General features: G+C 37.6%; 1 protein-coding gene across 7 annotated transcripts in view; it reads right to left on the bottom strand.

Annotated features, from left to right (window-relative positions):
- The window catches only part of MACROD2 (mono-ADP ribosylhydrolase 2), a 2,111,745-nt gene that overhangs the window by 1,270,382 nt on the left and 815,395 nt on the right, over positions 1 to 25,968 (bottom strand). The gene's annotated exons all lie outside the window — the stretch shown is intronic.

The following is a 25,968-nucleotide window of genomic DNA, read 5'->3' as shown; positions in this document are numbered from 1 at the left end:
CCTGACAACAGGCCCCAGTGTGTGATGTTCCCCTTCCTGTGTCCAAGTGTTCTCATTGTTCAATTCCCACCTATGAGTGAGAACATGCAGTGTTTGGTTTTCTGTCCTTGCGATAGTTTGCCCAGAATGATGGTTTCCAGCTGCATCCATGTCCCTACAAAGGACATTGAACTCATCCTTTTTTATGACTGCATAGTATTCCATGGTGTATATGTGCCATATTTTCTTAATCCAGTCTATCATTGATGGACATTTGGGTTAGTTCCAAGTCTTTGCTATTGTGAAGAGTGCCACAATAAACATACATGTGCATGTGTCTTTATAGCAGCATGATTTATAATCCTTTGGGTATATACCCAGCAATGGGATGGCTGGGTCCAATGGTATTTGTAGTTCTAGATCCTTGAGGAATCACCACACTTTCTTCCATAATGGTTGAACTAGTTTACGGTCCCCCACAACAGTGTAAAAGTGGTCCTATTTCTCTACATCTTCTCCAGCACCTGTTGTTTCCTGTTTTTAATGATGGCCATTCTAACTGGTATCTCATTGTGGTTTTGATTTGCATTTCTCTGATGGCAAGTGATGATGAGCATTTTTTCATGTGTCTGTTGGCTGCATAAATGTCTTCTTTTGAGAAGTGTCTGTTCATATCCTTTGCCCACTTTTTGATGGGGCTGTTTGTTTTTTTCTTATAAATTTGATTGAGTTCTTTGTAGATTCTGGATATTAGCCCTTTGTCAGATGAGTAGATTGCAAAAATGTTCTCCCATTCTGTAGGTTGCCTCTTCACGCTGATGGTAGTTTCTTTTGCTATGCAGAAGATCTTTAGTTTAATTAGATCCCATTTGTCTATTTTGGCTTCTGTTGCCATTGCTTTTGGTGTTTTAAACATGAAGTCCTTGCCCATGCCTATGTTCTGAATGGTATTGCCTAGGTTTTCTTCTAGGGTTTTTATGGTTTTAGGTCTAACATTTAAGCCTTTAATCCATCTTGAATTAATTTTGGTATAAGGTGTAAGGAAGGGACCCAGTTTTAGCTTTCTACATATGGCTAGCCAGTTTTCCCAGCACCATTTATTAAATAGGGAATCCTTTCCCCATTTCTTGTTTTTGTCAGGTTTGTGAAAGATCAGATGGTTGTAATAGGTGTGTCTGAGGGCTCTGTTCTGTTCCATTGGTCTATATCTCTGTTTTGGTAGCAGTACCATGCCGTTTTGGTTACTGTAACCTTGTAGTATAGTTTGAAGTCAGGTAGCGTGATACCACCATCTTTGTTCTTTTGGCTTAGGATTGTCTTGGCAATGCAGGGTCTTTTTTGGTTCCATATGAACTTTAAAGTAGTTTTTTCCAATTCTATGAAGAAAGTCATTGGTAGCTTGATGGGGATGGCATTGAATCTATAAATTACCTTGCGCAGTATGGCCATTTTCACGATATTGATTCTTTCTATTCAACATAGTATATTTAAACAAAAATTACTCTCAATATTAAATTGGCTTTTTGTTGTTGTTGAGATGGAGTCCTCACTCTGTTGCCCAGCTGGAGTGCAGTTGCACGATCTTGGCTGACTGCCAGCTCCACCTCCCGGGTTCACGCCATTCTCCTGCCTCAGCCTCCTGAGTAGCTGGGATTACAGGTGTGCCACTGCGCCTGGCCTAAATTGGCTTATTTGTACAATGTAGGACTAGTTCGTTTTTATAATTCTCTAGACCAAATATAGATATTGCATATAGCCATGTGAAATTTCAGAGAGCACTTTCTCAAAGGGAACGGATAGTCTAGAGCAGACCCTGCTGCTGCCCTGCCTCGTTGTCCTTTGGAAAAGCTGAGTAAACCTGCAGCTGACACGTACTGGTTGCTGTCGATGTTCTGCCTCAAGCACTTAGGTCTCTCTTTTTCTCTGTCTTTCTCTGGCACCCCCAGAGCTCTTACAGAGAGGTAACCTGAAAGTCAATGAGGAAATGTACAGAAGAGAAGCAACACCGCTGGGGGCAACTTCAACCAGTGGAGAAGATGAAAGCATTATTTTGAGTGTTTGTGGTCTAAACTCCACTTGCAAATTCATTCCCAAAACTGAACCATCTCTGCAAAAGTCCAAGGGGCGATTAGTGAAGGGGCTGCTTTAAGTTTTGGTCTTTGGAGTCTACTTTTAATTATGTGAGCAAGGTAAGAGGATGCATAACAGGTAACTACACAAGCACACAAAACACATACAATTATGTCTAGCCTACACTATTCGCAGCAACTTAATTAATCCCTGAAAAGCCTCCGCACAATTTATCTCTGCCTTGGTGAAGGTCATTTGAGGAGTCCCACTGTGTGAAATGGTGTACTCTTTTATAAAACAGAACAACTTCAATTGTGGCTCATAAGGCCATTTTGGTTATTATCCATTTTATGGAAGTACGTCTGAAATATGACATATAATCCTTTTCAGCAACTCATTCCAATGTATAACTACTCAAAACACATACTACCTATACTTTGCCCTGGGCCTTGGATTGACCTTTGGCCTAAAACAATGAAATCTGACAAAAGCTGGAAAATATTTGGTTTTTTATGAACCAAATTATCACCTGATATTTATTGAGCTCACAGAAGGCTATGGCATATTTGTAGTCTGTAAAAACAAATAAAAGAATTTTACATGTGGTTTTTACTTCTAAACAAATAACAAGTGTTTATATAAAACATGCACTTAAGCAGAAAAAAGTTGCCAATTGAAATAAAGAAGATAAATTTTGGTTTTATTATTTACGTATTAGGTTGTGTAGGTTTGTTTACATATAAGTGAATAAAAGCACATTTTAGCATCCTAAGTAATTTACATATTTACATTTTTTCTAATAGAAAATGCAATCTAAATTTCATTTTTTATGGTTTTCCTTTCTATTTCAAAATTATATTTTTTCTTTCGATTTTGAGCACTTTAATTTTGATTTCTCATCATCATATTTATGTAATATTGGGAAGGTAAATACAGTTATATTCCTAACGTAAATCAAGGTGGGTGGTTTATAAGTTTGCATCAGAATTCGCAGTACCTGGCCGGGTGCAGTGGCTCACACCTGTAATCCCAGCACTTTGGGAAGTCAACTCAGGAGGATCACCTGAGGTTAGGAGTTCGAGACCAGCCTGGCCAACATAGTGAGACCTTGCCTCTACTAAAAATACAAAAATTAGCCAGGCGTGGTGGCGGGTCCCTGTAATCTCAGCTACTCGGGAAGCTGAGGCAGGAGAATTGCTTGAACCCAGGAGGCAGAGGTTGCAGTGAGCTGAGATCCTGCCATTGCACTCCAGCCTGGACAATAAGAGTGAAACTCCATATCAAAAAAAAAAAAAAAAAAAAAAAAAAAAATTGCAGTACCTGATTAATCCACAAGATTAAAAGAAATTTTTTCAGGGGTTACATGTTTGGCCTCTTGGATGGCTGCCCTGGATTCAAAGAAAGCCTGCAAAATGACCTTATTTCTTTTTTTTTTTTTTTTTTTAATCCCTGAGAGTACACATACCTAATTAATGAAAACCAGGGATACTTTTATTACCATTTAGTTTAGGTATATCATATACATATGGCAAAGTTTAATTGCATTTCACTTTTTTTTCCAGTTGAATAATTATTTAAGAGATATACAGGTTTTTATATAGTCCTCAATTTTTAATGGATGAATTAAAACAGTATATATAAAAGTCTAAAATAGAATCCTTAATATAAAGAAAAATTACATCAAGGATATCTTTTAAAAATAACACTGGGGCCAGGCGTGGTGGCTCATGCCTGTAATCCCAGCACTTTGGGAGGCCCAGGAGAGCAGATCGCCTGAGGTCGGGAGTTCAAGACTAGCCTGATTGACACGGTAAAACCCCGTCTCTATTAAAAATAAAAAAAATTAGCCTGACATCGTGGTGAGTGCCTGTAATCCTAGCTACTCAGGGATCTGAGGCAGGGGAATTGCTTCAACCCAGGAGGCGGAGATTGCAGTAAGCCGAGATTGCACCACTGTACTCCAGCCTGGGTGACAGAGCAAGACTCTGTCTCAAAAAACAAACAAACAAACAAAAACAAAAAAACACTAATTTGAGGAACTTTTTTTAAATACAAAAAGTACAAAGAAGAAAATTAAAATGGTCCAATATCTGCCAGGGTTCAAATAAATTCTGTTAATATGGTTTTTAAGTCAAACTACTTAAAAGTAGATAATCAGAATGTTCTCTTTCCTAAAAGTTCTTTTTTTTTTTGAGACATGATCTCACTGGTTGCCCAGGCTGGAGTGCAGAGGCTCCATCTCGGCTCACTGCACCCTCAACCTCCTAAGCTCTGATAATCCTCCCACCTTAGCTTCCAGAGTAGCTGGGAATACAGGTGCACACCATCACACCTGGCTAATATTTTATATTTTTAGTAGAGATGCAGTTTCACCATGTTGCCTAGGCTGCTCTTGAACTCTTGGACTCAAGCAATCCGTCTGCCTTGGCCTCCCAAAGTGCTGGAATTACAGGTGTGAGCCACCGCACTGGGCCACAGTCCTCAATAAAGAAATTCACTATCAAAGTTTCTGCATACACTGCTTATCCCCAGAGGTTGCAGCAAGTCACTCTAATGTATCTGCTCATCCATCCATCCATCTATCTACCCCTACTTTTTAAAAAGGATAATATTATGAATTCTCTCAAATCTAATTCATTTCTTGGTGCTTAATATACACTGGAACATATTTCCACATCAGTACAAATTAGCCTTATTTTTTTACAGGCAGAATGGTACTTCAATATTTAGAAAATATATACTTTTTGATGCCTGGACTTACCTGTCAGAGAATGGGCTAGTCTAAATTTAATAGAAAGCCCTTCTAGGTAAATGTTTTATAGTGAGTAAAAGAGCCAAAATATAGTAAAGAGATCTTAGAAACGTACTGTCTTACTCCCAATCAAGTGCTTCCAATCCTGTGGTCCAAGAATGCCACAGAATAGATTCTGCAGCATTTCTTCAGGGAAATAGTACTTAAGGAAAGTATAGTCTGAAAAAGATCACCTTATGAATTTCCTCCAAGCACTGTAAAGAGGAATAATTCTGCCCCCTCTTCCCTTGTAAGTGGTGTTCTGGAAAGGAATAGAAAGTCCCCACTAAAGGTAGTCTCAACACGGGAACATGGCTTCCCTGGCATGAAAACGAAAACGAGGCATGGTGTTATGTCTACTGTACTTACTCTACAGACAGCTTCAGTTACTACTTAAATCTCCTGGATACATAGGAAGATAAAGCAGAACAAGGATTTTGTTTCAGGTGAGATCATGGAACAGATGAAAGGGGCCAAGACTCCTTGGTAAACCTTATCTTTCTTGTCCTGTCAACTTACCTTTGCTTTGACTTCATATTACATCTCTTCAAGTGAACTCACTGTCAACTTTGAACTTTTCCCCAGGCAGAGAAAAAAGCCTACATGATCTTTAGCAATGACAGATGTTCTTTTCTATGGACCTTTGAGGGTAAGTCACATTTAGTATGAACACTTTTTTTCACACGTTGCAATATATTCAATGACAAAGCCTTCCAAAAACGACCATTTAAAATATAAAAGGCAATTGAGAGAAGATTGATGAAGATGCTTCAAATTAGTTATTAAAACTTAAAAACTGACCATCTCTTTAATAGGCATTTAATATTGAATTGAATGGCCTATTACATTTAGATCATATTATACATGACAGATCAAAAATGAGAAATAAATAAATTCTTGGTAGCAATGATTATCATTATGTGTATAGCTTATGGCCAGTGAAAGTACTAGAGCTAAATGATTCATGTAAGACTTAAGCCTGCAACCTTGACCTCCTTAGAAATTGCCTGTGATCATTTGAATGTCCCCGTGGTGGCTGTTCTGAGGATCCTACAGGCATGATACCACTCCTATCTTAGCTGTTATACTGCCCCATTGCCTCTTTCTTTATACGTATTTGGAGGCCTGAGAGGACAGACAGAACGGAAACAGGAATCTGAATACCCAGTATCCAACTTCATATTCTTACTAAAAAGTGAAATGGGAAATTCTAGATTGGAGATTCTGAAGAGAGAGGTGATTACCTCAACAAAAGACTGTGGGCATTCCTCTCCAAAGGCTACGGATTCTGGCGCACAGAGCCCACTGCAATCCTAAGACTGACTCTAGTTTTTGTCTTTAAGAGCAAGGAGTTCAACCTTGGACTTCCTAGTCTCCACTTCCTTCAAAGACAACTCACATCTCTCTCTGTCTTTGCTTTTCTTTTCTGATAATGAATCCTTTAGAGTTTAAAAGTGGATTCAGCTCAATTTCTTTTGAAAGCTGAGAATGAACAAAGAGACAATTTTGGCCAGCAGAAGGAAAATAATTATACTTGCGTCCTTCCCAGGCAAACTCTCCCTCAGGGAAGAAACAGGGATATTAAGAGGTAAGGACCAAGTCATGTTAACAAAGGATTTGTGCTGTCCTACCTTAGAGTCTGGTACAAATATCCAGTGCTTAGAATTTTGGATGGTGATAAAGGTAAGTCATCTCAAAAAAAAGGTTTCAGTTCTTAAGAAAATGTCAGGCCTCTTCCCTCATATTCTCTCTCTCTCTGTTTCTCTCTTTTTCTCTGAGTGAATCAAACACTATCAACAAGAGAACTGGGAATTTACAGAGACTTTTTAGGCACTTAAAGCATGCTCTCACTACTCTTTAGCAGCCCAATCCACATAAGGATCTAACAGAAGCAATATTGTGTATGTCTGTGTGTTTTGTCTACCTGATAGCCATTCTTCCCTTCTTTTTATAAAATGCATTTTTATTAAAATATGTTTTCTATTCTTCTTTTTTGACAGAGGTGGCCAAGAGAAAGTAAGCTGCTAATGCACTGAAGAAGCATTGCCCTTTTAATCTTTTTTCCTTGCTCCCCTTTTTTCTGCCTGGAACAAAGAGGTGATTGATGGTGCTCCAGCAAGTCATCTGTGATCATGAGGCAACACTGAAGATGGAAGACCAATACAGAGAGAAAGATGATAAAAGGAGTCTAGGTCCCTAATGATCATGAATCTCCCATATTACCCCTGGTCTGCCTCCTTCTCAGGTGAGATTAAAAATAAAACAGAAAAACACAGCAATAAGAAGCCAAAATAATACTACATTGACTTTAAGTCACAGTAATTTGGGATTTAGGATACTACAGCCTCCTGACACACTGTGTATCGTTGTTTGGGCTGGGGCATCAGAGGAGTGGGGGTATCTAAGCCATGAAATAGATTGAAAGAGGCTTGCCAGTAAAGCTCAAGCACAGTCATCTGTCTTGACTCCAAGTTCCCCAGGGCGACTGGCCTTCTCCTCTTCCCTCAAAATATGACTTCATTTGAATTCATTTAAACACAAAGAGAACATATTTTCTGGTTATCATCCCATTAAAGGCTTTTTTTTCTCATTTAAATTAGATTAGCTTACAAGTGTGCAAACACAGAAATGGGTGGGAAACAGGAGAGGAAATGGTGGATATTTCCAGTAAACAGAGTGATTTGCCCAGTCTAGGCCTTTAATTCCTGGAGCAGTGTTCAGAGTCAGCCCAGACTCCTAAAATGATTGCTCTCAGAGTTGTGTGTGTGTGTGTGTGTGTGTGTGTGTTCATGAGAGACTGACAGGGAGAGACAGTTTTCTGACTGAGAGGTAATTTGTTTCTTTTAGCATGTTGCCATGCAGAAGTTAATTGAAATTATTAAAGGATAACTAAATGGGCACCGTCTTTTTTTTTTTAAGGAAAAAATGCTTTTTACAGAATTTACTGTCATTCCATTGAGTTTTCTTTCTTCTCAGAAAAGTATGTTACAGAGCATCCCTGCCCCCAGGCCCTGTTTTCTCATTTGTAATGATATACTATATGTAAAGTTATATTACCAGCTCTCGCAATTTCCCAACTGCTTGATGCCTGATGTCACAAAATTATAACTAAGAGAGGCTGTTACATCTACTGCTCCAAGGCACAGGGATTATTATTTCGGCAACAATGAAAGTGTCTAATAAAGGACTTTAATTTTAATGACAGCTTGAGCGCAAGCTGTTAGAAAATTCAAGTGTATGTTTTCCCTATCCACGTAACTGAATCTGGTGTCCCCCCTCAAAACACCATCCTTTTCTGACCTAATTTGGATTTAAATTATTCAATTTAATTCAACAAGCATTTATCAAATATCTACTATATGTGAAGCACTAGAGTGGGTACCATAGTAATTGCATGCCAGCACCTGCCCCTCAGAAATTCACAATCGAGTGAGAAAGAGAGACGTCTATGAACCTGACTTAATAAAAGGCCAGATTATGAGAAGTGCTAAAATAAGGCTAAAATGAAGTGCCACCAACTATAGAAGAAAGATGTGTGAAGTATCTTAGAGAAGGTGAGCTTGGAGAAGGACTGCAACAGAAATACACAAGGTAAAAACACATTTCAGCAAAGGGACCCAAGCTCCATCCTGAACAAAGGCTCAGAGGCAAGAACTCTTGGGGTATTAACACGCAAGAAAGCAGACATATGTGGCTAGAAGACAGCAAAAACAGCAAAGGAAGGGGAGTCCCCAGAGCTAGCAGGCAAATGGCATCAGCAGAAATTGGGGCGTGATTGACTGTAGAAGCGAGGAAGAGAATATCCAGACTATGCAATGGGATTGCAATCCTGTGTTTTCTCTTGATTAGCCAGTGTAGATGATGTTTCAGGGCCTCACCCACATCCCCCTGCCTTTACCATCTCAGAGCCCTTAGGCCTGACTGCCAGAACCTGCGTTTTATTTATTTTGCCTAAGAGCTGTCTCTGACTTAGAGAATCTACTTTGCTCAAGCACTTGGGAAACTGAGAGTGCTCAGGACTTAATGTCCAAGGGAAACAGTTCTTAAGAGATTACTGACAATAGTTAGGGTAAAGTAGCCCAGATCCCTTGCCTTTAGGTGGGAAAGGGAGGTACGTATTCTACAGGGGTCACCAGAGTTCCTAGTTGGATTAAGCTCTACTTGCTCACAGTTTTAAGTGGCTTGATAATATACTTTTATTGACGGGCTTTTCTTCCTTATTTCACTTCTCTTCTCTCCTTCCTGGAGTCACCTTCCTTATAAACTATCTACCCTCAAATCCTTAAAATCTCAGGGTCTGCTTCTGGGGAAGCCAAACTGAAGACTACCAGTACAGGTGACTACAATTTAGTGTTATAATACACGGATGTAACAGCATGACGAATGGCAGAACCTCATTAAAGTACATACTATTATCACCATGAATCATCAAGATTTCCTTTAAAACCACGTGTTAGTGTAAGTGGAGAAAAAGTGAAATTATGAGGAGAATAAGTTTTGCTGAGCAGAGATGGTAAAATATTAGACACAACAAAATAAGAGATGTTTGGGAACAGTATTTCAGCCAAAAGGATTATTTAGTCAGATGACTGCACATTAGTTTCTTAAGGTGAAAAGCTACATGATAATCCTAAGAGACGGGCAGCAATTGAACAGGGTTCTATGCAGGAAACACAACTACCTTCTTGCAGGCCTTTGTGAGCTATTGCTACTTCTATGGTATTCATACACATCATTAGGATTTAGAAAGAGGATTTAGAAAGATTACAGCATAAAAATATGATCCCCCAAATTGTTATATACTTTTACAAACACACATGGAAAAGTAGTAGCATTGAATCATGTGACATTCCGAGATAGGTTCTTTGGGTAAAAGAAGAAAACATGTAAAAGATGCTTCCTCTGAGAAGCCTTCCTTGGCTCCCCCAACTCTCAGCAATCTCCCTGGCTTCTGAGAGGTAAGAGCATTCAGAAGCCAGAAGCTGAAGGGTTCATTTGCCCCTCAGCCTGTGTATGCACTGCTGTGCCTTGTCTTGTAAACTAGACTGTAACTTCCCTTGAACAGTGTTCTTAGCAGCTTGCACAAAGTGACCTGTAATGCAGCATGTTCTTTTTGGGGGAAGCAGCATCTGGGATGGACACAGTAGTACAGAAAATCAGGAAATGTATCAGGGAGTGATCTTGAGATTAACAACTACAGTGGAAGTGAGAGAAGCAGGACTGGGCAGAGAGAGAAGTTGGGTGGAGAGGCAGTCACCACCAGACCTCCGCCAAACCCATGAAGGTCTCTGAAACTGGGATACACTTTAGAGTTGTCAGGAATTGAGGTGAAGGGGCTGGCCTTTTTGTATCTGCATTAACCAGTCATTGGATGTGGGTGTCCAATTCAATGGTAGATGACATATTTTGGCTGATTTGGGTGATGTTAATGTCCTTGTAAGCATTTGAGGAATCTTCAATCACATATCTTAGTTATGAAGTTGAAAAACTGGGTTTAGAATGTTACATCTATAATTTACATAAATTCAGTAATGACAACATATACTAACTTGAATTGGCTAGCCCTATAAAGTTTTGTCTTTGCTTTCTGAATAGATGCTTAAGGCCTTCAGAAGCAAACCTCTGTATTTCATTATCTGATTCACAGTATTTTAATGTAATAGTTCAGTTGTTATTACTGCTAATAATGATTTTTTTTATTGAAAGCAACACCAAGAAGAAATTTTAGGCTGGGCACGGTGGCTCACGCCTATAATCCTAGCACTTTGGGAGGCCAAATCAGGTGAATCACTTGAGGTCAGGAGTTCAAGACCAGCCTGGCCAACATGGTGGCACTCCATCTCTACTAAAAATGCAAAAATTAGCTGGGCATGGTGGCATATGCCCATAGTCCCAGCTACTTGGGAGGCTGAGGTGGGAGGACCGCTTGAACCCAGGAGGTGGAGGTTGCAGTGAGCTGAGATTGCCACTGCACTCCAGCCTGGGTGACAGAGCAAGACTCTGTCTCAAAAAAAAAAAAAAAAAAAAAAAAAAAAAAAAAAAAAAAAAAAAAAAAAAAAAAAAAAGAAGAAGAAGAAGAAGAAGAAGAAGAAATTTTAGCCCACTACAACACAGCTTTGACTTAGGGAATTTTTTTTTTTTTTTTTTTTAAAGATACATGAAGCTTTCTATGAGCGCTTTCAGGGCTGTTATACATTATCTTCTATGATAATAAAAATCATAACTAAATCTGCCTCTTTGGGTTTGACTGCCAAGAAGCTCCTTGATATGGGTTCTCATTTACACATTTCTATGCCTAATTTTTCTGTATGTACCTTTACCATCATTTTATTACATGTGCATTTATATGTAGTGAACAATGTGAAATATAAATAAATCAGTATTTCAAAATTATAAAACTTGTCTGGTACCCCAAAAAGCTATAACTGAAGCACCACTTTCCTCTGTAAGGATTTCTTTCAGAATCCCAATCACTCCATACACAGATTTTTTGCAACCCTGTGTTACATAGTCCATAGCACACTATATGGAAGAGAAGTCACTAAGGGAGGAACCAAGTGGATTCTGACACGAGAGTCAATATCAAGAGAGCAGAGCTCAAGACAAATGAAAACGGACCAGAGCTATTGCACTGCATAGTGAAATTCTGGATTTTTCAAGTGATGTCCTGAGGTCATCTGTTTAAATGCTATACAGAAATGCCTATGGAATATTTTAGAAAGATTTCCACTAAAAGTTACTTTTAAAAGTTGAACTCATAGAAGTAGGGAGTAGATTGGTGGTTAGCAGAGGCTTGAGGTGGGGTGGGATAGGGGGAGCTATTATAAGTTCTGGTGTTCTGTTGAGCAGCAGGGTGATTATAGTCAATAGTAATGTATTGTATATTTCAAAACAGCCAAAATAGAATGTTTAATGTTCTTACCACAAAAATATCATAAATATTTGAATATGCTAGTTCTGTGATTTGATCATTCCTCAATATATACATGTATCAAAATATCACTGTGTGCCCCTTAAAGAAAATTACTATTTGTCAATTAAAAATAAAATAAAACTAAAAAAGTTTCTTTGTAAAAGTTTTAGTATTTGAATCAATAAAGTTCAGCTCTTAAAAAAAGTTTTTATAAAGATCCTAGATTTTGCAAAAACAGCCCATTGCTAACATCTGAATAGATTTTGAATGACTAATACCATCCTCACTCCGCTCTGTGCACTCATACTTTTGTTTCATTACTATCTATCAATTCACTGGCAATTAAATTATGAATCATGGTATTTATAATTTCCTCGTCTTTCCCTGTGGATAAAATGGTCCATGTGAATATGGAATAAGGAAGAAAGCTCATGCCATTTTAAAAACAGAATAATGTGTTTTCACTTTTTTTTTTTCTTTTTTGAGACAGAGTTTCACTCTTGTTGCCCAGGCTGGAGTACAATGGAGCGATCTTGGCTCACTGAAACCTCTGCCTCCCAGGTTCAAGCGATTCTCCTGCCTCAGCCTCCCGAGTAACTGGGATTACCGGCATGCACCACCACACCCGACTAATTTTGTATTTTTTGTAGAGATGGCGTTTTTCCATGTTGGTCAGGCTGCTCTCGAACCCCTGACCTCAGGTGATCCACCCGCCTCGGCCTCTCAAAGTGCTGGCATTATAGGTGTGAGTCACTGAGCCCAGTCGTGTTTTCACCTTTTAGAGCACTTTAATGTCAGACAGTTCTGATTATAAATCCTAGTTTGACCACTTATTTTTATTTTGTTTTTTTGAAACAGGGTCTCTTATGTTGCACAAACTGGACTCAAACTCCCGGTATCAAGTGATCCTTTCACCTCAGCCTTTTGAGTTGCTGGGACTGTAGGCACTCACCATCACTCCTGGTTTGACCACTTTTTTAAGTGTGGCATTGAAAGAGTGATTTAACCTCTCTGAACCTCAGTTTCCTCATCTGTAAAAAGGGGACAGTGATATCTACTTCACAGAGTTAAGGTGAGGGCTCACTTAGATCCTCTAATTGCTTAACACAGGGCCTGGCCCATACCAACAAGCTACAAACTGCATAAGTTTGTATATATAATTGTCTTTATTATATTTGTTAAAATATAAGCAATAAAGCTAAATGCAGAATATACTGATGTAATAAATATTGACTGGTAATTACTTAAGATATTCTCAAGTTTTAAAATAAAAGGTCTGGAGTAGATAAGAAGGATATTAAGAATATGGAGAATATAAAGATTTGGAAGTTATTTTAAAACCTATTATTTATTGGCCTATGAAACATTCCATGTGTTAAGGAGAATTTGGTAAATAGAATTTTATTTTTACCATACTGCTTAACAATATAAACCTATAACAAATAAGAAAACTAGGTTAAGTGCTCAATACAATATGAAGTTCCCAGTTAAATTTCATTTTGAATAACAGAAAGCGATAGGGCCGTTATGACCTGCTGACTGAATGCCTGGCGTTGCCAGCCTGCTGTGAATGCTGGGCTGGAAGAGGACACACACGATGACAGGGACTCCTTTGCAGCTTTTCAGTAGCAAGTGGAGTAAATGCAAATGTGATTGGCATGTGAATATATCATTACATGTCAATACAGTCGTTGAAATTACCTTTTCCAGGGAAAAGGTGCCATGTGTCTAAGAAGAGAGAAGAAAATCTGAATTTTTACACAGAGCGAAAGCATGACTAGTATTGAGAATGGGAAATTAGATGACCACAACTCTGATTTAGGAAGGGAAATAATTTGCTGTGGACGTGCTGTGAGCAGCAAATTGCTTTATGTACACTCTGAGCTTGGAATGAAGACATCTAATGATGACTTTTGGTGGAACAAATCTGACCATTTTTTTCTCCCACCCCAAATCTGGCCCAATTTAATGCTGATTCACACATTTTTGGTCGATGCTACAATGAAGTTTGTTAAATCAGCTAGCTTCATTTTGCTTACTTTTACTCATCTGTGAGATTACAATAACTTTTTTTAAAAAAGCAAAGAGGACTGTACTGTGTATTGGGAGATTTTTATTCTAGCTCTCACTCCTCCCTAACTTGTCATTCTTGGATTTGACTTTTGGAGCTTCCCTCATTAAGTGAGGTGTTTGGAATGTTTGATCATGAAAGTACGGACCAACTCTATCAGTCAAGTACTGATTCCAGATGTCACAAGGAATCGAACCACTTTCCTCACCTGGGCCTACCAGCTTATCTCTACCTTAAGCTCAAGCTTCACAGTAAAGCTCTTCAAGTGGGAGAGCCAGAGGAGCACATCCCAAGCCACTTTAACTGCATCTTCAGAAGCAATATAATTTGATGGCTCCGATGTGATTCCAACAGGGCAAAGGAAAACTTGTCTGCACTAAGATTACGCCCCCACACTACCATAAATTCCACACATTGCCCTGCTGCCTGAGAGCCTCCTGCATTCATTTTGATCTAGACTGGGTCTTAGTGAAGAGCTGTGGACAACTTGAGGATTCATTTTTCAGATAAGGCCACTCGATGGGAGGGGAAAGGGTTAGAAAATTACAACATAAGGGAACAGAGATGAATACAGACATGGAGGTGAGGGGACAACAAAGACAGTGATTTGTGTAAGCTCGGCTTGTCTTTCTGAGACAGCAGAAAGTGAAAGAGCCAAATGGCATTCAGCTGCTTCTAATGGACAGGGCACAGTGACAGAGATGTAAAGAGTGTTTGTGTTGTCCATCAGATAATATTTTTTAGTTTGCCTGCTGTTTACTGCCAAAACATACTACTTCCCTTTTATGTCTCTCTCACAACATGAAGCATTGAAGAATCAGATCAACCTCAATTTGAAAATGGCTCTGTTATTCACAAACTTTGGGAACTTGGACAAGTGACTTAGTATCTCTGGGACCAATCTGTGGGATACACGTTAGCGAAAATACACAACTGGCAGGGTCTGAGGATAAAATGGGAATGCAGCGTGTCAGACCTCAAGCTCAGTCGATGCTCAATCCATTATTGAAAGTTTTACTTCTTCCTGCTGGTTTGTGGTTTTAGCATGACTTTCCCTAAAATAAAGAGATTTGTGAATGGTTTGAATTAACACAAGATCTCATATTTATTACCCATTTTTCTCCTCATTGCTAAGATTGGAGGCCACCTGATAAGTTGAAACTGTCATTGGTATGGGAGGATGTCAGCAGGAAAACTCACACATTCCTTACACTAGCTGTCAGACACTTCTACAATTTCAAACAAGCTTTTCTTAGCCTTTTATGTTGAAACAGCATATTACTAAATTTCATGACTGGGTCCACTAGTTACCTAATCGTTAGTTGTTTCTTTTTTGTTCTCTGGCGCCACTCTAGCCCATATTTGTGTTATCTAATATGCTGCTTCTTTCTTGTGTGGTCTATATGAATTGGGCTGCTTTCAAACTCATTTCAGTTTCCAAGCAAACATTAGAAAAATGAATCCACAGCTGTTAAGGACTGCCACCAAAATATATGAAGCCATAAAACAGCAGCAGAAGTACATGGTTCTGATAGCTTTCCAGCCTCTAACACATCCACATATCATAGAGCATGTCCTGCTCTCAGCTGTCTTGGTGGGATCTAATGCCCACAAGAACCAGCCCTTAGTAGAGCTGCATTCTTCTCAGATGGATGCTTTAAAAATAACCATGATGCAGGAAGAATAATTCCCAATACACAATAATCATTGAAAACAACCCAGTACACTGCTGGTGGGAATATAAAATGATACCCTTGCTTTTGAAAAGATGCTAAACATATGGATACTATGACCTAGCAGTCCCAAACCTAGGCATGCAAGAATATGTCCATTTGTACACTAAAGACATGCACAAGAATATTTATAGAATCTCTATTCATAATACCCCCAAACTGGAAACTAATCAAATTGCCCATAAATAGGAAAATTGATAAATTGTGGTATATTCATGCAATAGAATATTACATAGCCATAAAAAAAAGAACAAAGCATGGCTACATGCAAAACATGAATGAATCTATGAATCTCACAACCATTATCTTGACTAAAAGAAGTGAGGTGTAAACATGTACAAAGCATATGGCTCTATTTATTTAAATTTGGAAAATAGGCAAAACTTATCTATTAGCCCAGGATACACTTCATTGGGGGAGTGTAGTGATTGGAGAAAGTGTTCTGTTTCTCAACTGGGTACTGGCTACAAAAATGTTCAGTTGGTAAAATTTCATCAAGAAGTATAACTGATATTTGCACATTCCAATATGTATAGTATGCTCAACAGAAAGCTTTTAAAATAGTAAAAGATTATGAAAATATATTCTCATCTTCAAAAAGATCTTGGAAAAAGCAAGGAACAATATCCAGATGATAGAGAGGTATCTAATGGGTTCATCATGTCATAAGATCACAGACTTTAATGACAAATCTGACCGTATGTTTGAGGACCACTGCTCCAATGTCTCTGCCCTATGTGGCTAGAAAGGGCATTATTGTGATTATGACTATGATTATGATTGCAATGATCATCATCATCTCTATTGTGTATCAGGCACTGTATGGAGGTTCCTTTCATCAATATTATCTCTTTCATCCTCACCAACAACCTTGGAAGAGAACAATATAATTTTCATTTTGCAAGGGTGGAAACTGAAGCTTGAACATATTAAACTACTCATGTGAAGTTGTTAGGAGACCCAAGATATGGGTGATCACTTACACTGGTGACCTGAGGTTCCCTTTAGTCCAGACTTTGGACTACATAACCCCAAACCCACTCTTTGGCTCCAGAAAATCCATCCTATGCTGTTTGAGAGGGTGATGGTTTGCTCCTGCTACGTTCATTTTTCCTGTACGGGTTCAGGTTAGTTCACTCTGTGTTCTTCAGTCCACGAAATCCTGACTGATGAGCAGTCATGGCAATATCTGGTTCTTCTCTTTCCCACGCACATTTGGTTCAGTTCTACTGAGCCCAACATCAAAGCAGCCAGACTGGCTGGACTCCAGGGACTCGTTGTGACTAAGATTTGCCTGCTGGAATTATCAATGTGATCACAGAAGTAACCCAATCTTCTGTTTGCTCTTTGAATTTTCAAAGGTTGATATAAGGACAGATCTTTTTTTCACAGTTTCCAGAGAGGCTCAAAATTTGTTATTTTCTTTATGGATCCATATAAAATTATTTATAATCAACACTGGCAAATTGCTAGAGAGTTTTTTGTAGTGGCAAGGAAGAATATGGTTTCTATGTACTTCCATGAATGTTCTCTAGAGACAGGCAGACCTAGGTTCATATCCCAGCTAAACCACTGGTGTAGTTTGGATGTTTGTGCCCTCCAAAGCTCATGTTGAAATGTGACCCCCAATGTTGATGGTGCAACCTGGTGGGAGGTGTTAGAGACATGGGGGTGAATCCCTCATGAAGAGCTTGATGTCCTCCCCCCAGTAATGAGTGAGTTCTTGCTCTGTTAGTTCACATGGGAATTGGTTGTTTAAAAAGAATATGGTACTCCCTCTCTTTCTCTTGCTTCCTCTCTCGTCATGTCAAATACTTGCTCTCCTTCCACATCTGCCATGATTGTAAGCTTCTACAAGCCCTCACCAGAAGCAGATGCCACCACTATGCTTCTTAATACAGTCTACAGAACCATAAGCCAAAATAAACCTATTTTTTAAAATAAATTACCCAGCCTCAGGTATTCCTTTATAGCAAGACAAATGGACTAATACAGCCACTTGCTAAGCCCATTGCATTATCTAATAAATGTGGAAAATACCTTCATTTAAGAATTGTTAAAAGAAAAATGAGATAATGCGGAAAGCACTTAGTTCAGTCTCTGCCATGGGTTATGTTCTTTCCATAAGTGGTAAATACATACACACAAACACAAACAATTTATTTAGCATGCTTTATCATAAAACCATGCATGATATACACACAAGCATACACAAATACTCTTAAAGAATCAAATGTTTGTGATTTCTTAGCCTTCTAGTAGCTTCAGTAACAAATCTTGCTTTTGAGACAGTTTGGTAATTGTGGTAGTTTTCTAAAACAGCTGAGAATTACAGAAAAGAATAACTGTGAAAGGCAATATAATAAATAATAAATAAAGCAGCAAAATTGGTTTTAAAGGAATCTGAGTGTCTAAATTCTGTGAATTCAAAAAGTATGAAATCTGTGTAGTATTATATATTTCTAGGCCACTTATTCGAAAGACTTTTATCATATGTGTAGCCTGATTTGCATACTATCTTACTCATTTATAGAACATTTTGACACTTTGAGGTTAATAAACTCTTAAGTATTAACAGTCTATAAGTCTAAATGTAATAATAGCCTTTTAATCCATTGTCTTCCCTTCTCTTTAAAGACCACAAGAGTTGAGCAGTCTTTCTTTATATTTTATGTGACCTCTCAAATAACTGAGAAGGAGACATTCAGATAGAAATTATCCACAGCCAAAGCTCTGCTGGGAAAGCTAATTCACATCAGAATTCAAGAAGATTCTGTGCCCTTACTCACTGGTGTTTAATGATTTTACTTCCTCATTACAGTTCTCTTACCCCAATGTAGAGAAAATAATTAGACCTTGAATATGGCAATTAAAAAGCAGATATCCTGAGCTCTGACACTTCCAGCCGACTGTTAAGGAGTATTATCACCTGTTGGAAAATTTCTAAAAGCTTATAGAGTACTTATGAGAAAAAAATCCTTTATTGACAAGTATGACCTAAGAGAGTTTATGTTCCTAAAAAGCATATACATGTAAGAGCTGACACTCTTTAATGCTGCCGTTTTTCTTTTAAACCTTGCACTAATACTCTACTTCCAAGGTCTTTAAAGGCTATTCCTCTATGATAATATCAATTTATAACAAACAGAACTGTAACTTTGGGATAAAACCACCAGTAATCAAGTAAATGTATATGATAAAGATAAGACATATAATCTATAAAACTATTATATATTAGATCCAATGAGATTTGTTTGAAAAAGAATCTAAATATGCTTTCCTATCAGGTGGCAGTTCTCACTGACACATATTTTTAAAAAAGACATTAAGATGTTTGGCACCAAAAAGTAAGTATAGCTACATTACATAAGGACACTTCAATCTGGGTGCACATAAATATGGGTGAGGATAATTTTCTGTTCTTTAAGCCATTCAGTTTGTGGTACTTTATTATGGCAGCCCTAGCAAATTAATACAGGCACCATACTTAATGTCAGACTTACTGTACAATGAAGTCAACTATATATTAGATGTGAGTTAAGCCCTTTGGTGAGTCACTCTATCACTTGAGGCATATTGTGATATAAGAGGCAAATGTGACATATATACACATCACATTTTCTATATCTATTTATATATGTGTATGTAATAGAATATTATTTGGCCATAATAAAGAAAACCCTCCCATTTGTGATAACATGACAACATGAATGAACCTGCAGGATATTATGCTAAGTGAAAGAAATCAGAGAAAGACAAATGTGTGATCTCATTTATATGTGAAGTCTAAAAACTGAAACTCAAGTAAGCGGCGAGTGAAAAGGTTGTTACCAGGGGCTGGAAAATAGGGGAAATGAGATGTTGGTCAAAGGGTTCAAAAGGAAAAAGGAACTGCTTGATAGTAAATGTTTGTTGCTCCAAACCACTATATTTTGGGAGAATTTGTTGCATAGAAATACCTAGCTAATACATCTATCAGATAATCAGTTTTCATTTTCTTTTAAGAGAAACCTGATTTATTATTCAGTTGACAATTTTAGTGGCAAAAACTTATTGCTCAGTCTTGTGTGCAACTAGAATTAGCCCTGCAGCATGGGTGAGGCAGTGGTGAACTACCTACAGAAATTTGCAGAGGATTTCCAGTGCCATTTTGCTGTCCTGATAAACATGATTTCTTTCATCCTACCTTGAATGTGGGTGTGATGGCTGAAGCTGCAACAACCACTTCACCACTAGATGGAAAAGTCAAGAGCATCATCCTGACCTCGACCCTGATGTCTTGGAGTTGCTAAAGTAATACCAGAAATTGCCTGCCTTTGGACTTGTTATATGAAGAAAGAGAAAAAATTGTTTAAGCCTCTTTTTAGTCAGTTTTTATTTTACCAGAAACTGAAATACAATCTTTCCTGGAATAACTACTTTTCTCTTTTATGTCACTGGGGGAGATCTGGCATAGCTTCTCTTTTTATTCTTGAAAAATAGCGTTCATTCACTGTCATAAAAAGCATTGTTAATTTATTTTTAAAAATCCATAAAAACATCTTTTGCATACTGCTATGGTTTGGCTCTGTGTCCCCACCCAAATCTCATCTTGTAGCTCCCATAATTCCCATGTGTTGTGGGAGGGACTCAGTGGAAGATGACTGAATCACAGCAGGTCTTTCCCATGCTGTTCTCATGATAGTGAGTGGGTCTCACGAGATCTGATGGTTTTAAAAATGGGAGTTTCCGTGCACAAGCTCTTTGCCTGCTGCCATCCACATAAGATGTGACTTGGTCCTTCTTGCCTTCCACCATGATTGTGAGGCTTCCCCAGCCCCATGAAACTGTAAGCCCAATTAAACCTCGTTCTTATGTAAATTGTCAAGTCTTGGGTATGCCTTTATTAGCAGTGTGAAAATGAACTAATACACATACACTATCTTCATCTATATTATTAGTATGGATAAAAAGTTATTAGATGGAGAGAAATGAAAGGGATAAAAGAACAGAAAAAAGTGAAAAGAAAGAGACCAACATAAAATGATATAAATAAGGGGAAAAAATGGCAGGAGGGGAAAAGTACAATTTTAGGCCTGTGAAAGAAAGTTAGTATGAAAATTGTTAAGAGTCTAAACATTAAAGGGTAAAAACATTTATTGTCTCTTTCTAGGATGGCAGGTGCTTTTTAAAATGTAATGCACAATGAGATTTTTGTAAGTATAAATTTCTTTTCCTACTGTTTGAACTTTGACATTATACAGTGAAAGCCTAAATTTGAGATGCTTTTGATAACTGTCTTTCCTGAAAAGGTGTGAGGTGATAATGAATTGGACCTTTGAAAACACAGAGTGAGTTTGCATGTTCTAATTATTTTATGGGTTACATACAAAAAAGAAAAAAGAACTACTTATCCTATACATATACACACACATACATATACATATATACATATATAAACATACCTATATACACACACGTGTGTGTGCGTGTGTAGGATAAGCATACTGTGTGTGTGCATAGGATAAGTATAAACATATGTGTTTAAATATATATGTGTGTATGTGTGTGTGTATTCTTGGATAAATAAATATTACAAAGAAAACAAATATTAAATTAACCAGTGGCACAAAAATGATGTATTTTAGGGTATGGTATATTTGTGACATTCATACAAAATGTGTCACACACATATTAACAAAAAGGGAAAAATTACAAGTTAAAAATTTAATCCTCTTTACAAGCTATTTATGAAAATAAAATTCTTTGGGGATTCATGTTCTACTAAAAATATATTACCTACTTTATACTTCAAAGTATAATACAGTGTTTGAAGTTTCCTTTCATTTTAAATGAGCATTTTCATTCATCTAATTTGCGTGATGGTTCTCCACAGAAGCAAAGCCAATAGAAATTGGCTACCATAATTATGAAGGTTAAAAACTCCATCCGCCATTTACAAATTAGACACCCTGGAAGCTGGTAGTGTAGTTCTGAGAACTGGAGGGTTGGTGATATAAGTCTAGTCCCAGCCAAGAGCAGGAGAAGATGATGCTCCAGCTCAAGCCATCAGGCAAAAAGAGTGAATTCTCCCTTCCTCTACATTTTTGTTCTATTAGGCCCTCAGTCAATCAAATAATGCTCTCCCATATTGGAGAGGGCAATCAGCTTTATGCAGTTTGCTGATTTCAATGCTAATATCATCCAGAAACACCATCATAAAGCCACCAAGAGTTAACATTTAACCAGATTATCTGGGCACCCTATGATCTAGTCAAGTTGACACAGAAAATTAACCATCATAACATCTTCGGTAAATATGAAAATATAATGTAGCATATGTGACACATATTTGTATGGCACTGGAGCCAACCTGCTTGATTCAAATCCCAGATCTACCACAGGTTTTACGACTTCCAATAAAGATTTAGCTCCCATGGACTTCAGGTTCTTCATCTGTAAAACAGAGAAAATAATAGTACCTGCCTCATAGGATATTGTGAGAATTAGGCAAGTAAATACATGCCAAGCACTTAGAATAGGCCTAGAATCTAGTCAGATCTGGTCAGCACACAATGCATTTAACTATTATTTTGTGATGCAGACATCATAATAAAATATTCTAGAAATGAATATCACCTATATTGGTTCAAAAAGCAGATGAAAAAATTAGACTAAAAATGTAGAAATTAGTCACTCAAACAGTATAAATCAACAACAGCTATTTGAACCTCAGTATAAACACATAGAACAAACACAGTCTTTTTAATACTTATATTTAAAGACATGGTTTTGTTTTCTGTTTATTTTTACCAAAGCTAAAAAGAGAAATCCTAAAATCAGAATGGTCCCCCTACAGAATGGTCAATTTCTACCACCTCCCTCTCTTGTAGTCCCCTATTTGAAGATGTGTCGGTCATCCTGAACAGTTTTTCTTACTTTTTATGAAGTAAGTAACATATGTTCACCACGGGATAATTCAAAACACAAAATAGTAAATAAATAGGCAAAAAGAAAAAAAAATAAATGCTACTTAGATTTCCACTACTCAGAGATAAACACTGATAGTATTTTCATACGTGTCCTTTCATACCATTTTCTATGCATTTTTAACAATTTAAATAAATAACATATATTTTAATACCAAAATTAGATCACCTATTCATACTATTTGCCATCTTTTTTTTTAGAATTCCATGAAATGATTTTTATGTCAATAAATATTTTAAATAAATATTTTTACAGAATCATTTTAAATAGCTAGTTCTTATGAATTTTTTCAAAATTTCCTCAGGTAACTCATTGGACATTTAATTAGTTTCTGGGTTTTCTCTGTCATAAACAATGCTGATTGCTTCTTGTAGCTAATACTTTTTCATATGGTTGAGATCAATTACTAGAAATAAATGATTTTAGGTTTTTGACACACAGCATACTGTGCTCCAAAAATGCAATACTTGTGCTGTGTCTTGTGTGTTTCCAATAGGTTTTAACTGGCTTCAAGCAAATGATCTCAACCACATGTGTATGTAAAGTTGCTCCAAAATGCTGAGAAAAAAGACAAAATTATTTTACAGCTAAGAAGTCATCTAGAACCCTGAATCACTTTTGAGTGTTTTGACTCTGATGAAAACCCAATAAATGACTTGATAGGTGCAGTACAATATAATGAGTTAAAACTGAAAGCCTTTCCAACAGATATTTAAAGAGCAGTTTATCATTGTTCTGGTTTAAAGTGAGAAATTTGTATAAATAATTCATACCCTCCACAACAACAATAAAATAAAAGTCTTAACACTTTCAAGTAGGTATTAAAATAGGAACTGCTTTGCCAGAAGTAAATAAGTGTAGTACAGATTTCTCTTCCTGCCAAGGCAGAAGAGATTCTACATCACAGGTGGGTAAGGAAATAAGATACACTACCAGAAAATATTCCAGAAGAACTACTTCTTTACATTAAAAAATTCAAAGAAAACACTGGCTCTACAACCAACCAATTTAATTTAATATTTAATGTTACATGAAGGATGACTACCTGGGGTAGACCTTCATTTTTCGAACTGCACTGAGAGGGAAGCTTTCCGATGGGGGAAAACATATCTCTTTTTGTAAGCTCATCAATGGTTAGGTCTTAAGGGTACCACTTCATATTCTACAAGGAGGTCATTTTTTAAATGAGGCCTAAGGCCTCACTATTAATAATAGATTAAGAACTGTCTTAAACTCTGTCTCCTGGTCTCAATCAAACTCAAACATTCCTTTATCTTTTTCTTGAGTTTCAAAACCTCCCTTACTTCTTCTTTATTGAAAAATAAATTCAAGGTGCTGTTTAGAAGGTGTTGGTTAAAAAGTTATTGTTACTGGAATTTTCTGATCTTTATGGTTGTTCACTCAGGAAGATGTACAATCAAACACTCTCTTAAAAGAGCAAAGGATTAGCCGGATGTGGTGGTGCAGGCCTGTAATCCCAGCTACTTGAGAGGCTGAGGCAGGAGAAAAACTTGAACCCGGGAGGTGGAGGCTGCAGTGAGCTGAGATTGTACCACTGCACTCCAGCCTGGGCGACAGAGCGAGATTCAATCTCAAAAAAAAATGGAAAGGCCTGGCACAATGGCTCATACCTATAATCCCAGTGCTTTGGAAGGCTGAGGCAGGAGGATTTTTGAAGCCAGGTGTTTGAGACAAGCCTAGGCAACATAATGAGATCCCACAAAAACTTAAAAAATTTTAAAAAGGGAAAGGTTCACATCTGGCTAGGTCTTTAAGATTCCACACAGTCCAACTGAGAACAAGGAAATAAAATTCATACCATTTCCCAAATTCCTGGGAAATGTTCATATACACTATTCCACTGGGTACTTGCAGCAACCCTAGAAAGTAAATCAGAATGATGATCATTAAAAAGTCAGGAAACAACAGATGCTAGAGAGGATGTGGAGAAATAGGAACGCTTTTACACTGTTGGTAGGAGTATAAATTACTTCAACCATTGTGGAAGATAGTGTGGCAACTCCTCAAGGATCTAGAACTAGAAATACCATTTGACCCAGCAATCCCATTACTGGGTATATACCCAAAGGATTATAAATCATTCTACTATAAAGACATATGCACATGCATGTGTATTGTGGCACCATTCACGATAGCAAAGACTTGGAACCAACCCAAATGCCCATCAATGATAGACTGGATAAAGAAAATGTGGCACATATAAACCATGGAATACTATGCAGCCATAAAAAAGGATGAGTTCATGTCCTTTGCAGGGACATGGATGACACTGGAAACCATCATTCTCAGCAAACTAACACAGGAACAAAAAACCAAACACCAGATGTTCTCACTCATAAGCAGGAGTTGAACAATGAGAACACATGGACACAGGGAAGGGAACATCACACACTGGGGTTTGTCAGGGGATTGGAGCCTAGGGGAGGGATAGCATTAGGAGAAATACCGAATGTAGATGGCAGGTTGATGGGTGCAGCAGACCACCAAGACACGTGTATACCTATGTAACAAAACTGCAAGTTCTGCATATGTACTCCAGAACTTAATATATAATTTAAAAAAAAAGAAAGAAAGTAAATTAGACAAATATGGTTATCCCAATTTAACCAAAGAAGAAACTGAGGCTCAGTAAGATTGAGTGGGTTCCTAGGGGCACAGCAATAAATGGTGGAATCTGAGTCAAACCCATTCTGTGTATATAGGTATTATCTTCAGGCAAACTGACAATCAGTATCTTTCATCTGCCAAGACTGCTATGGGCGTGTTAGCACCTTACTCCCTCACTTGCATTTCTAAAGTTTCTCTCAGTCTTTCGTCATTTTCACTGTGCACAGTTGGTTCCAGCTAGTGTTTTTCCTTAAAAAACAAACAAACAAAAATTAATCCTTTTATGCCAAGTCAGATTCTAGATAACTTTTGACCGTGGCAACCATATTTTAAAAATATAACAGAACTGTACTATTAAAAAATGAAGTATTTATTTATTTTCACTTGGACTAATAAGTACATTATTGATTGATTATTGATTGTACAGAAGGGATCTTGTTATCTTGCCTAGGCTGGTCTTGAACTTGTGGCCTCAAGCACTTCTCCTGCTTTGGCCTCCCAAAGTGCTGGGATTACAAGTATAAGCCACCATGCCTGGCCTTTGCTCTTATAAGAGAATGTTTGTTTGCACATCTTACTGTGTGACCAAGCATGAAGATCAGAAAATTCCAGTCATTGGTATGGTGCTATACCAATGACTTACTGGGAAATATTTAAGTATCATTTATAGTCCAATTAAACTGATATAATCAGAATTGTTTAAGCCAACACTTGGAATAGAGCTGAAAATTGTTTTGACTATATGACAACACAAAAGAAAAAGAGATCTTGCTTCTTTTGCATTGATTACTGTATCCTTATCTGGACTGATAAA

Source organism: Macaca thibetana, chromosome 10, assembly GCF_024542745.1.
Source record: "Macaca thibetana thibetana isolate TM-01 chromosome 10, ASM2454274v1, whole genome shotgun sequence".
NCBI lineage: Eukaryota > Metazoa > Chordata > Mammalia > Primates > Cercopithecidae > Macaca > Macaca thibetana.
The sequence above is the reverse complement of the archived record's forward strand: the minus strand, read 5'-3'. Positions and strand labels throughout refer to the sequence as shown.